General features: G+C 42.2%; 1 long non-coding RNA gene and 1 pseudogene across 1 annotated transcript; both read right to left on the bottom strand.

The window, feature by feature from the left end:
- Positions 1-4,481: 4,481 nt before the first annotated feature.
- Positions 4,482-6,160, bottom strand: LOC109485979 (annotated as a pseudogene).
- Positions 6,161-8,994: 2,834 nt separating this feature from the next.
- On the bottom strand, positions 8,995-10,818 carry LOC109485980. The gene is made up of 3 exons (XR_002141168.1): positions 10,648-10,818; positions 9,728-9,790; positions 8,995-9,090 (listed from the first exon to the last, which is right to left on the bottom strand). It is a non-coding gene; the product is annotated as an uncharacterized LOC109485980 (long non-coding RNA).
- Positions 10,819-12,037: the final 1,219 nt, after the last annotated feature.

Here is a 12,037-nt window from a genome sequence, read left to right as displayed (position 1 = left end):
CGTAGTCATTTCTTAATATATTAATTGAATTGTTTATTGCAAGTTCTTGCCCGAGGGCTAATTGCAAACATTGACAAGAGAAATGTGGTGATGCATGTATAAAACTATATGCTATAGTTCTATGTGAACGATATACTTATCAAACCTACTATCTCTACTTAAATCTAATGACGTTGGTATACAGGATCATACTAGCCAACAGTGAATACGCAATACATAAACAGGTAAGAGGAACAAGGTAACTGCTATTCTAATATATCTACCGATTGACTCGCCAAGCGAGCCCAGCGTCAGTGGATTTACCAGTGAGTCAGGGGATTCCCCTACAGTACCAGTACCTGGCAACACTTGCTGCATTCCCAAAAGGTGCTTTCTAAAACATATGCTATGGAATACAACAGACTTCCCACTTCGTTTTATTCCACATCGTGGCATAGCATAAATTGGACTCGGGACTGTTCTAAACGTGGCTGACCACGCTGTCGAGTCGTGTTGTCATGTTTAGATGCCGTAGATCTGGCTTGTTAGATTGACCAGTATATAATGTCGGGGTATCGGTACTTATTCTAGCGTAAATTGCGGTACGAAGTCAACATACATGTATACGTTAACGTTACACACCTGTTTCAGTCGTCTTAGCCCGGTGTTGTTCTTCTAACAGCTAAGGATGAAGTATAATTTTTTATAGCAGGATCAAGCACTCTTGATCCTCAGCTTGCAGGTAAAAGTAACGGTTCCTACCAGCGCCTGGCACCGCTACGAAAGCGGAAGTGTTACCAGGTATGACCTCACCTGTTGGGCGGGGCGTCTGGGAGTTTCCGGAATGTTCCATTGACAAACTACAGGGGGGATAGGGGAGTGTTATTTGCCTTTTGGTTGGTTGGCATGTTATCTCTCTATTTGACGGATTTCTACTCTTTCCAGTCGTCTCCCGAAGCCTGGTAGAGACTAGGTATTTGTACCGGCTGTCAGATCGCGACCTCTACCTTGACATATACATATACATGCGACAACAAGAGCTAACTTATTAAAGATACTCTTTTTACACAACCAAGCCTTGTATTCAGCCGACGTTTCGATGACCGTCTGTCACCTTCCTCAGGGCAACTCTGACTGGTTCACATTGCACTGCAGCACAGGTGTCGCTGCTATAGATGCATTCCAAAACGTACAATATACGTGATTACAGCTACAGGAAAATGTATCTAAAAGGCAATGTGAACCAGTCAGAATTGTCCTGAGGAAGGTGACAGACGGTCACTGAAACGCCGGCCGAACAAAAGACTTGCTTGTGTAAAAAGAGCCTCTTTACTCAGTGACATACCAACCAGATGAATGTATTTACGGAGCAAGAGCCAAGTTAACCGCTTCTCTCGATATTTCTCCCCTCACAGAATCGCGGACTCCGGGGCCTTCCGGATCATCAACGGCACCTGCGCGCACACGGACGACCAGAACACGCTCGCCCGGCCCAGGAAGTGTCCCATCGTCAAGGACATCAACATACCGTGTTCCTACAACACGGGAACATCCAAACAGCTGCCACTGACTCTGACTATCATGTTTACTGTCATAATCATGCTGATTCACACTTTCATCGTTGATAGTTGAGAAGATAATTGAGACTTGAGAACACAAAAGAAAACATAGTATTACCCTGTTCCTACAACACAGGAACGTCTGCACAGATCTCACTAACTCTGATGATGGTCATGTTATCGTCTTTCACTCACGGGATTCACACGTTCATAGTTGATTCTAGACGTACTTGTGGAGACAAAAAAATACCCTGTTCCTAGACTGCAACACAATCACATCTACATCTCTCACTTACTCTGATGATGGTCGTGTTCTCAGTCTTCACTTGGATTCACACTTTCAGTGTTGAAACTTGACTTGAGAAGACAAAAGAGAAAACATACCCTGTTCTTACAACACAGAAACATCCGCACAGCTCTCAATGACTCTGATGATGTTCTTCGCTTTCACTTGGATTCACACGTTCATTGCTGATACTTGACTTTAGAAGACATACCCTGTTCATACAACACTAGAACATCTCCACAGCTTTCACTTACTGTCACGGGCATGCTTTCGGTTTTCACTTGGATCGTTGATACCTGAGAAGACAAAATACAATTGACGATATGACATTGACAATATGACAAAAACTGTCTATGAGAAACTATGTACATGAACAGATAATATAATGCCACAGCGCTTCGTTTGATGAATATATACATGTACATGTATTTGTGAAGATAAGGCCTAAGCCACCGTGAGATTCAAATTCCAGAAAAGATTAACTAAATGTATCTTGAGTTGCACCTTACAGGGCCCGAAAACAAACGACCTTGCCTCTAGCCTCTACCAGGCTTCGGGAGGCGGCTGGATAGGGTAGAAATCGGGCAGAAAGACAGATGACATACCAGGGAGCTGGTCCGCTAGAGAGTACATTTTGCGCGGCAACTCCCCTGGTATGTTACATGTATCTGTCTTTCTACTCGATTTCTACTCTGGCCAGCCGTCTCCCGAAGCATGGTAGAGGCTACCTACATCTACCAGGTTTCTGAAGGCAGTTTAACGTCCTACCGAGGACCCACTGACTGATAATACTGACATGCTTACTGATGATGTACGCTGTTACATACTACAGAGGACTTACTGCTGGATTCTATGAGCAATAACTTTAAGTTTTGATGAAATACTATCATGTGCAATAACAAATTAGGTAGTATACGTGATATGCGTCTTATTTTATATGTTGAGAGTCAGCTAGGCGATGGGTAGTTAACGCTAACATCACGCTATTGCCATATTATGAATGCAAGCAATCCGTAGGTATTACGGAGTAAATAGCAACGACAGACTATAAATGTGTACTTGTACACCATATAATTCCTAGCCTGGGTGCCATCCTCCGAAGTATTCGCCCGCTACCACGGGTATAGCTAGCGACATTAGGGAGCGGGCGAATACTACGGAGGATGGCACCCAGGCTAACTTTTGTCTGTTTTTTCTAGTCAATTTGGTACACAATCATGTTCATATTGTATATTACTAAGCTTCACACATGTTTATAATGTAAACGTCCTAGATGGACACCAAACGAGCAAGAAAAGGAATAGTTATTTCCTTTACATATAGTATTCGAACCAAGTTTGTAAAATACAAAATATCTCAAAACACAACTTCGTTAAATGTTCATAATGTAAACTTTCCTAGATGTATATCAAACGAGCTAGCGAGAAAAGGAGGATTATTCTTTCCATATAATAGTCGAACCAAGTTTGTAAAATACAAAATACCACAAAACACAACTTCCATGAGTGTTCACTTGCTTTTATTATGATGTCAACAGATAAAGAACAGTAAATTATACAGTCAAAGCTATTGTTATTGCAGGTACTCAGCAAAATACTGTCTGATCAGAAGAACCAATGAATAAAGTTGGGGTTAGGGAGATGCAATGTTGCACAAAAACTTAAACCGTTCATATACTACATACATTGCCTCGAGTATAGGATCGACCTCCTTCATTGCTTGAAAACGTGCGCAATTTTTCAAGTAACACACCTATATGTATTTTTGTGAAACGTAATGGGCAATGTTAACCTACAACTTGGAGACTTCCATCTAGCCTGCTTCCAACACTATGGAAACTGACTTCATTGCTTGAAAACGTGGGCAATTTTTCAAGTAACACACCTACATGTATTTTTGTGAAACGCAATGTAGTGGGCAATGTTAACCTACAACTTGGAGACTTCCATCTAGCCTGCTTCCAACGCTATGGAGACAATAGTTGGTCCTTGTTAGCACAAATTCATAAAACAACAGGATTGAGATGTTCCCAATTCTCCAGATTTAGAGGTGCTGGTCATCAGTGGAAGGGCTGCTAGAAGTACGAGGAAGTCAGGCTAACTTCAGTCATACAATGTAATACTAGTAACTGCTTTTATTTAGTGTACAGCAATACAATAAATAAAATATTTATAATTTAATATTGATATGATGCAAGCCTAACAACTGTGCACCTAACCGTCATTAACTGTGCACCTAAATGTATCCATTAACAAGGCCTTCAGTTGTTAAAATTATAGGACATATCTACAAAATACCACTTGCACTTTAGTAAGTACATTTTACCTCTGAGTGGCCCCATCACCTTTTAAGAAAGATATCTAACATTACAAAACATTGAAAATGTACAAATCATTATTAGTAGGTTATTTTTGGAGTGTTTTAGGCTTTTTGTTATCGTTTTTCTTTTGCACTAAAATGTTTTCAACCTCCTCCCCAAATGCCATTGCAAAACACCAACCCCAATTAAAAAGCCTAAAAACACGCAAGAAATAACCAAAAACCCAAACCTCTGCTTGGAGAGCAACAAATCACTACACAAATGTTTCTTTAGACCTATACAACACGTGTCGTATGTGTATAAATCCTGTCAGGGGACTCATCGGCGGGATGATAAGATGTTGCTAATGAAGTTCAACTTATCATAAAAATATATATTATATTTTTAACTAAATGTGTCGATCTCTACGTACGCCACAGATTACATTGTAGTATTAGTGCCTAACAGTCCAGTGTGATGGCGCTGTGTTTTTAGGCCCATAATCTGTTCTCTTTACAAAACGTATACCAACATTGGTAGAGGACGTTATACACAGCTGATACAAATGGGGCATGTTTGTACTGATTACTCAGCTGGGGATCCGATTATCTGTTCCAACTGTTTCTTCTTGTGTAAATATTCGATGGCCTTTTTGTAATCCCCAAGGTCTCTCCAGGCGACGCACAAGTTGTTCAGCGAGCGGACTATAGCAGGATGGGCACTGTCCTCCCCATAGATACTCCGCCTCATCTGCAGTGACTGTTCGTAATAGCTGACCGCCTTCCTGTAATCACCAAGGTTGCTCCAGGCGGTACCCAAGTTGTTAAGTGAGCCGGCAATATCAGAATGTTCAGTTCCCTTGCCATAGATACTCCGCCTCATCTGTAGTGACTGTTCGTGATAGCTGACCGCCTTCCTGTAATCCCCAAGGTTGTTCCACGCCTCACCCAAGTTGTTAAGTGAGGCGGCAATATCAGAATGTTCAGTGCCCTCGCCATAGATACTCCGCCTCATCTGCAGTGACTGTTCGTAATAGCTGACCGCCTTCCTGTAATCACCAAGGTTGCTCCAGGCGGTACCCAAGTTGTTAAGTGAGCCGGCAATATCAGAATGTTCAGTGCCCTCGCCATATATACTCCCCCTCATCTTGAGCGACTGTTCGTGATAGCTGACCGCCTTCCTGTAATCCCCAAGGCTTCTCCAGGCGTTACCCAAGTTGTTAAGTGAGGCGGCAATATCAGAATGTTCAGTGCCCTCGCCATAGATACTCTGCCTCATCTGCAGTGACTGTTCGTGATAGCTGACAGCCTTCCTGTTATCCCCAAGATTGCTCCACGCCTCACCCAAGTTGTTAAGTGAGGCGGCAATATCAGAATGCTCAGTACCATCGCCATATATACTCCGCATCATCTGTAGTGACTGTTCGAAATAGCTGACCGCCTTCCTGTAATCACCAAGGTTGCTCCAGGCACCACCCAAGTTATTAAGTGAGGTGGCAATATCAGAATGTTCAGTGCCCTCGCCATAGATATTCCCCCTCATATGTAGTGACTGTTCGTAATAGCTGACCGCCTTCCTGTAATCCCCAAGGTTGCTCCAGGCGTTACCCAAGTTGTTAAGTGAGTCGGCAATATCAGAATGTTCAGTGCCCTCGCCATAGATACTCCCCCTCATCTTGAGCGACTGTTCGTGATAGCTGACCGCCTTCCTGTAATCCCCAAGGTTTCCCCAGGCGTTACCCAAGTTGTTAAGTGAGGCGGCAATATCAGAATGTTCAGTGCCATCGCCATAGATACTCTGCCTCATCTGCAGTGACTGTTCGTGATAGCTGACCGCCTTCCTGTTATCCCCAAGATTGCCCCACGCCTCACCCAAGTTGTTAAGTGAGGCGGCAATATCAGAATGCTCAGTACCCTCGCCATATATACTCCGCATCATCTGCAGTGACTGTTCGTGATAGCTGACCGCCTTCCAGTTATCCCCAAGATTGCTCCACGCCTCACCCAAGTTGTTAAGTGAGGCGGCAATATCAGAATGCTCAGTACCATCGCCATATATACTCCGCCTCATCTGTAGTGACTGTTCGTAATAGCTGACAGCCTTCCTGTAATCCCCAAGGTTGCTCCAGGTCGCACCCAAGTTGTTAAGTGAGTCGGCAATATCAGAATGGTCAGTGCCCTCACCATAGATATTCCGCCTCATATGTAGTGACTGTTCGTAATAGCTGACCGCCTTTCTGTAATCCCCAAGCTTGCTCCAGGCACCACCCAAGTTATTAAGTGAGGTGGCAATATCAGAATGCTCAGTGCCCTCGCCATAGACACTCCGCATCATCTGTAGTGACTGTTCGTGATAGCTGACCGCCTTCCTGTAATCCCCAAGGTTTCCCCAGGCGTTACCCAAGTTGTTAAGTGAGCCGGCAACATCAGAATGTTCAGTACCCTCGCCATAAATACTCCGCCTCATCTGTAGTGACTGTTCATGATAGCTGACCGCCTTCCTGTAATCCCCAAGTTTTCTCCAGGCATTACCCAAGTTATTAAATAAGACGGCAATATCAGAATTCTCAGTGCCCTCGCCATAGATACTCCGCTTTATCTGTAGTGACTGTTTGTAATAGCTGACCGCCTTCTTGTAATCCCCAAGATTTCTCCACGCCTCACCCAAGTTGTTAAGTGAGTCAGCAATATCAGAATGCTCGGTGCCCTCACCATAGATACTCCGCCTCATCTGTAGTGACTGTTCGTGATAGCTTATTGCGTTCCTGTAATCCCCAAGGTTTCTCCAGGCGGTACCCAAGTTGTTAAGTGAGGCGGAAATATCAGAATGTTCAGTGCCTTCGCCATATATACTCCGCATCATCTGTAGTGACTGTTCGTAATAGCTGACCGCCTTACTGTAATCCGCAAGGTTGGTCCAGGCGTTACCCAATTTGTCAAGTAAGTTGATGACATTCCCATCTACAGTGTTTTTGCCATGCCTAGATAGATAATTGTCTAGTGCCTGCTCTGTGTAGACCTTAAAGTTTTGGAAATCGCACAGACGTTGGAATACTTCAGCTTTTAGTTCTGGAGAATCATCATAGAAGATTGAAGACTCTTCAAAACGCTGACGAGGGTCAGTCAGCTTGGAAATAAGGCGTTTAAGTGGTCTTTCTGTGTAATAATACCTTAATAGTTGCTTTGTATTTGACACGTAAAACACTTTCTTCAACGTCTCCCCAATGCTTGTTTCGGTTAACATAGATGACAAGGCTGACATATTTTCAACCTGACCACGATTGCTCATGTAAGTCCGCAGCCTTAGTTCTGCTGAGATACTGACCATGACCAGTAAGTGGTGTGCATTCTCATTTTTGATGACTCCACTGTTTTTCATCTCTTGAATAGTCTCCCAAATAGTGGTTGGCTGTTTGTCATGCAGTAGCGCCCAGAAGGACACTGCAAGGCTCGAAAATCGATACAAATCTTTCTTTACATTCATCAGACTAGCTGTGAGACTCTGATGTTGAAAGGTCGATACATTATCAACCAGTACAGTAATTGCCATTAACAGTGGAACTTTCCTCTCATTTTTTAGAAGTTGCTGAGTCCACAAAGACCTATACTCACTGACCAATCCCTGTTCTCCTGTGATAAAAGTCACATTTCCCAATATACTGGCGAGATGGTAGCCTTTCTTTAAATGGAACGTAAGGTCGTCTGTCAGAATGTTGGTCATGTTGCTTGGTGTGCGGATGAGTTCGCTTGTTCCTGTGCTGTTTCTACCCCTGCCCAATGGAGTCTTACATGCGTGCGGCATGGCTCCATCGAAAGCAAAACCGCGCGGTGTCACTGAATCATAAAACCAGTTGTCCAGGGGGTCGTCTGAGTAGAAATCATTCAGAGACTTAATCCCCATGGCCGGGAGAATGGTTTCTCCCAGATTGATCACTTTGAGATGCAGATAGTGAGTGAGGTTGCGGAAATAGGTGACATTATGCTCGGTTTCCTCCTCTACCAAAATGGCGAATTCCACATCAGAGTATGGTGTGACCAATCCCGTGGCTTGTGACCCCAGGCCCATCATGGCGTACTTACAGGGAGGGGGACCCATCACCTTAATACATTCATCTACAAGACCAGCTATGAACATATTACGTTTACCAACAAGTGCCTGAAACAAAGCTTTGATCGCTTCTACTCTCTTCATTTCCACTTCTTTTATCTTTGGGTCCTCGTCATCAAGGCTATAAGGATCTATCTCTGAGTCTTTGTCAATTCTTTTAATTTCTGTTTCTACGTAGTCCCTATCAGTCTTCAACATAAATTTGTGCTTCTCTGTATCATCAATGTCTACCTTCTGTTTAATCTTCAGGACTTCCTTCACAAATACTTGAGTTATTTCCTGTATAGTTCCCTCCGCATCTTCTGTCCTAGCTCTTACCAGTGCTGCGTTACAGAGTGCTGCAGCCTTGGTGAAGTCTCCCCCCTCCTTTGACTCGACTCCTCTCTTAAGATAGATGTCACTTAACCTGTACAGGGGCTGTGCCTCTAGCTCTTTCTTGTGTTGGCCTGAAAAATTATTGATATTCAAGTTATCGGTGGTAATCTGACGTTATTTTCTTTCGATTCAAATTGTTAAGTGCTATATTATTGAAATACTTTAAGATTTCTTTTTTGTATCGCTGACGTTGTGGCATTGTTCATTCTAATAAACCTACACACTTCAAGCTTTTTTAATAGCTGATGAGCGAACAAAGATTTAAACTTTTTTTTTTAACATCTTGATGACGAATGATGATATAGAGAGAGAGACAACAGGTTCACAGTAAAATTCAATTTGTGGACAAAAACATATTTCATACCCAACAACACTTACCTTTGACATGAACAGACCTGATTGCCGATGCAAAGCTTCGTTCTGCCTTGTCCAAGTCTCCAGTCTCCAGGGCTCTGGAGCCATTTTGCAGATGTTCTTCGTATAAACTGTGGCAAATATGGTTGCCATAATTATGATATGATATAAACAACATATAAACAATCTTTATTTTGCATGTTTCATGTTCTTGTACATATGTGCTTGCTATCTAATGCTCATAAATCCATGTGAATAAAATTAAAGAAATAAACGACAAACCATTACAAAATGTACTCATGCTAATCATACCTATTTTAGGGTAAAGCATATATCCAAGTAAACATAAACTACTTCAAGTATCATAAATATCAAGTGTAATTGTAAATTAAGAAATTCAAATCCATGCATAACATTATAGAAGCTCAAACTTATTGTTGCCGTATATAGTCGATCGGGCATAAAAACCCAAAGGGCCTCTTTATGAATGGTTTATTCGAAGTAGTAAAACAAGAAGAAGCATTTCACAGTCTGCAGACTGAATTACACACTCTTTTACATGTACTTAAGATCACAATTCTTAATTACACTAGAAATACTCATAATTACGAACAGCATTTAACAACAATTGGAATCTTAATACTGCACAATCAGGCTGTATTCGAATCATTCAGCAGTCTAGCAAGGTAGGGAACTTGACAATTTAGGCAACAAGTGTAATTCACATTGTGAATTACACTTGTTGCCTAATGCGAGTAAGTGGCAAACCTGTCATCGCCGTCCTGTGTTGTCACGCTGCTGTCTGACACCTCACTCTGGCTTGTAGCCATTCTGTAAAGAATCAGCTAATTATCATAATCGCATATCCTTAAAAGTTTTTAATGAAGGGTTAATTATAATGACCCACCCACAGGTGCTTATGGTGTCATATTAAAGGCGCGGTCATTTCTTAATATAACTACCGATTGACTCGCCAAGCGAGCCCAGCGTCAGCGGATTTACCTGTGAGTCAGGGGATTCCCCTACCGTTACCTGGCAACACGTGATGCATTCCAAAAGGTGTTATTCCAAAACATATGCGTTGGAATACAACAGGCAGGCTTTCCTCTTCGTTGCATTCCGAATCTTGGCAAAGCATTAATTTGACTCTGGGCTGTTTTAATGTGGCTGACCACGCTGTCGAGTCGTGTTGTCGTGTTTAGATACCGTAGAACGGGCGTCCTAGATTGATGAATATCATGTCGGGGTATAGTAGTTTTCTGGCGTACATTGCGGCACGTTAATCAACATACATGTATAACGTAACACATCTTTTAAAGTCTTCTTGTTCTCAATACAGCTGAGGATGAAGGTTAACAGCCTTATTGCAGGGCGATCTGTAGATCTGTTCCTCGTGTTTTCAACGGGCGTCTTAGATTGACCAATAATAATGTCGGGGTATCGTACTTTTTCTGGCGTACATTGCGACACGTTTGTCAACATACATGTATGTATTACGTAACGTACAACACCATTTTCAGTCTTTCTTAGCCTGGTGTTGTTCTCATCATAGCCTTATTGCAGGGCAATCTGTAGATCTGTGGATCTGTTCAACGGGCTTCTTAGATTGGCCAGTAATAATGTCGGGGTATAGTACTTTTTCTGACGTACATTGCGGCACGTAGTCAACATATGATAACGTTACGCACCTTTTTTCAGTCTTCTTAGCCCAGTGTTGTTGTCATTACTTCTAAGGATGAAGAATAATAGTCTTATTGCAGGACAAAAAAACCCTCTTGATCCTCAGGTTGCAGGTAAAAGTAGTGGTTCCTACCAGCGACTGGCACCGCTGCGAGCGGAAGTGTGTCCAGGTATGACCTCACCTGTTGGGCGGGCGTCTGGGAGTTTCCGGAATGTTCCATTGATAAACGATAGGGGGGTATGGTAGGGTTAGTTACCTTTTGTGCAACTCATGGTTGGTCGTATTATTACATACGTATACGTTGGACCTTTAAGAAACAAGAAATTAAGAGATTTCAAATCTGCGTCAAATCTTTTAGTAACTATCCCTTGTTAATTACCTCCATATAAAGTGGACGTACTATTGTGGGTATCTGTTAGCCTCTACCAGGCTTCGGGAAACGGCAGGAAAGGGTAGAGATCGGTCAAATAGGGAGACAACATGCCGAGGAAGTTGGTCCGCGAGAAAGTACAGCTTGGGTGCCGGCAAACTGTACTTTCTATCGAACCAAATGCCCCGACATGTTATCTCTCTATTTGACGGATTTCTACTCTTTCCAGTTGTCGGCTCCCGATGCCTGGTAGAGGGTAGGTATTTTTACCGGTAGAATCAGCTGTCAGATCGCGACCTATACATTGACATACACGTATACATGCAGTGTAAAAAACACTTTTTTTTAACCAGTTTGCCCAATAGGCAACCTACGGCAAAAATTAGGTTGGCCATCAGAATTTTAGGTTGCCCCACCTATAAGTTACTACTTTCCTAAAATTAAGTAATGTTACATATATAAGCCTTTGACAATAAACAGCCTTTAGTTAGCTGATACTAGTACATGTAATAGCCATTAATACCTAAAAATAAAAATCATATTTTCGTTTCACGAAAAGTAATTTATGCCTTCCTCTCTAGCCGACACCTTAATAAAGAATTGGAATAAACAATAGCCGACACAGTTCATTCGTTTGGCGGGAATATAAGGTATTTTAATACTGACATGGATTCAATACAAATAGATATTGATAAACAGCTATAGAAACTTGTGTACGATTCACAATGCTCGTTGAGACATGATGGTTACCATGACAACCGAAACACACATCTTATGAACAGATTTTCAGTGTAAAAATATTATGCCAATCTTACAACTTTTCCATAGATTGTACACTTTCTACCGTAATGTTAGTCAGGATTTTTTCCCACCACCAATGCTGTAATAGTTTAACAATACAAGAACTGTCAAAGCGACCTATGCTGGTCAGAGTCACGATAGCACGATACATGAACTAGAACATCGTAGAATGGTGGTGAGCATATGTACTAGTTTATGATTAGTTCTGTGGAAGCTGCTTTACAAT

This window comes from Branchiostoma belcheri, unplaced genomic scaffold (assembly GCF_001625305.1).
Source record: "Branchiostoma belcheri isolate BF01 breed outbred unplaced genomic scaffold, Haploidv18h27 scaffold797, whole genome shotgun sequence".
NCBI classification, from domain to species: domain Eukaryota; kingdom Metazoa; phylum Chordata; class Leptocardii; order Amphioxiformes; family Branchiostomatidae; genus Branchiostoma; species Branchiostoma belcheri.
This window is presented reverse-complemented; position numbering and strand designations above follow the sequence as displayed.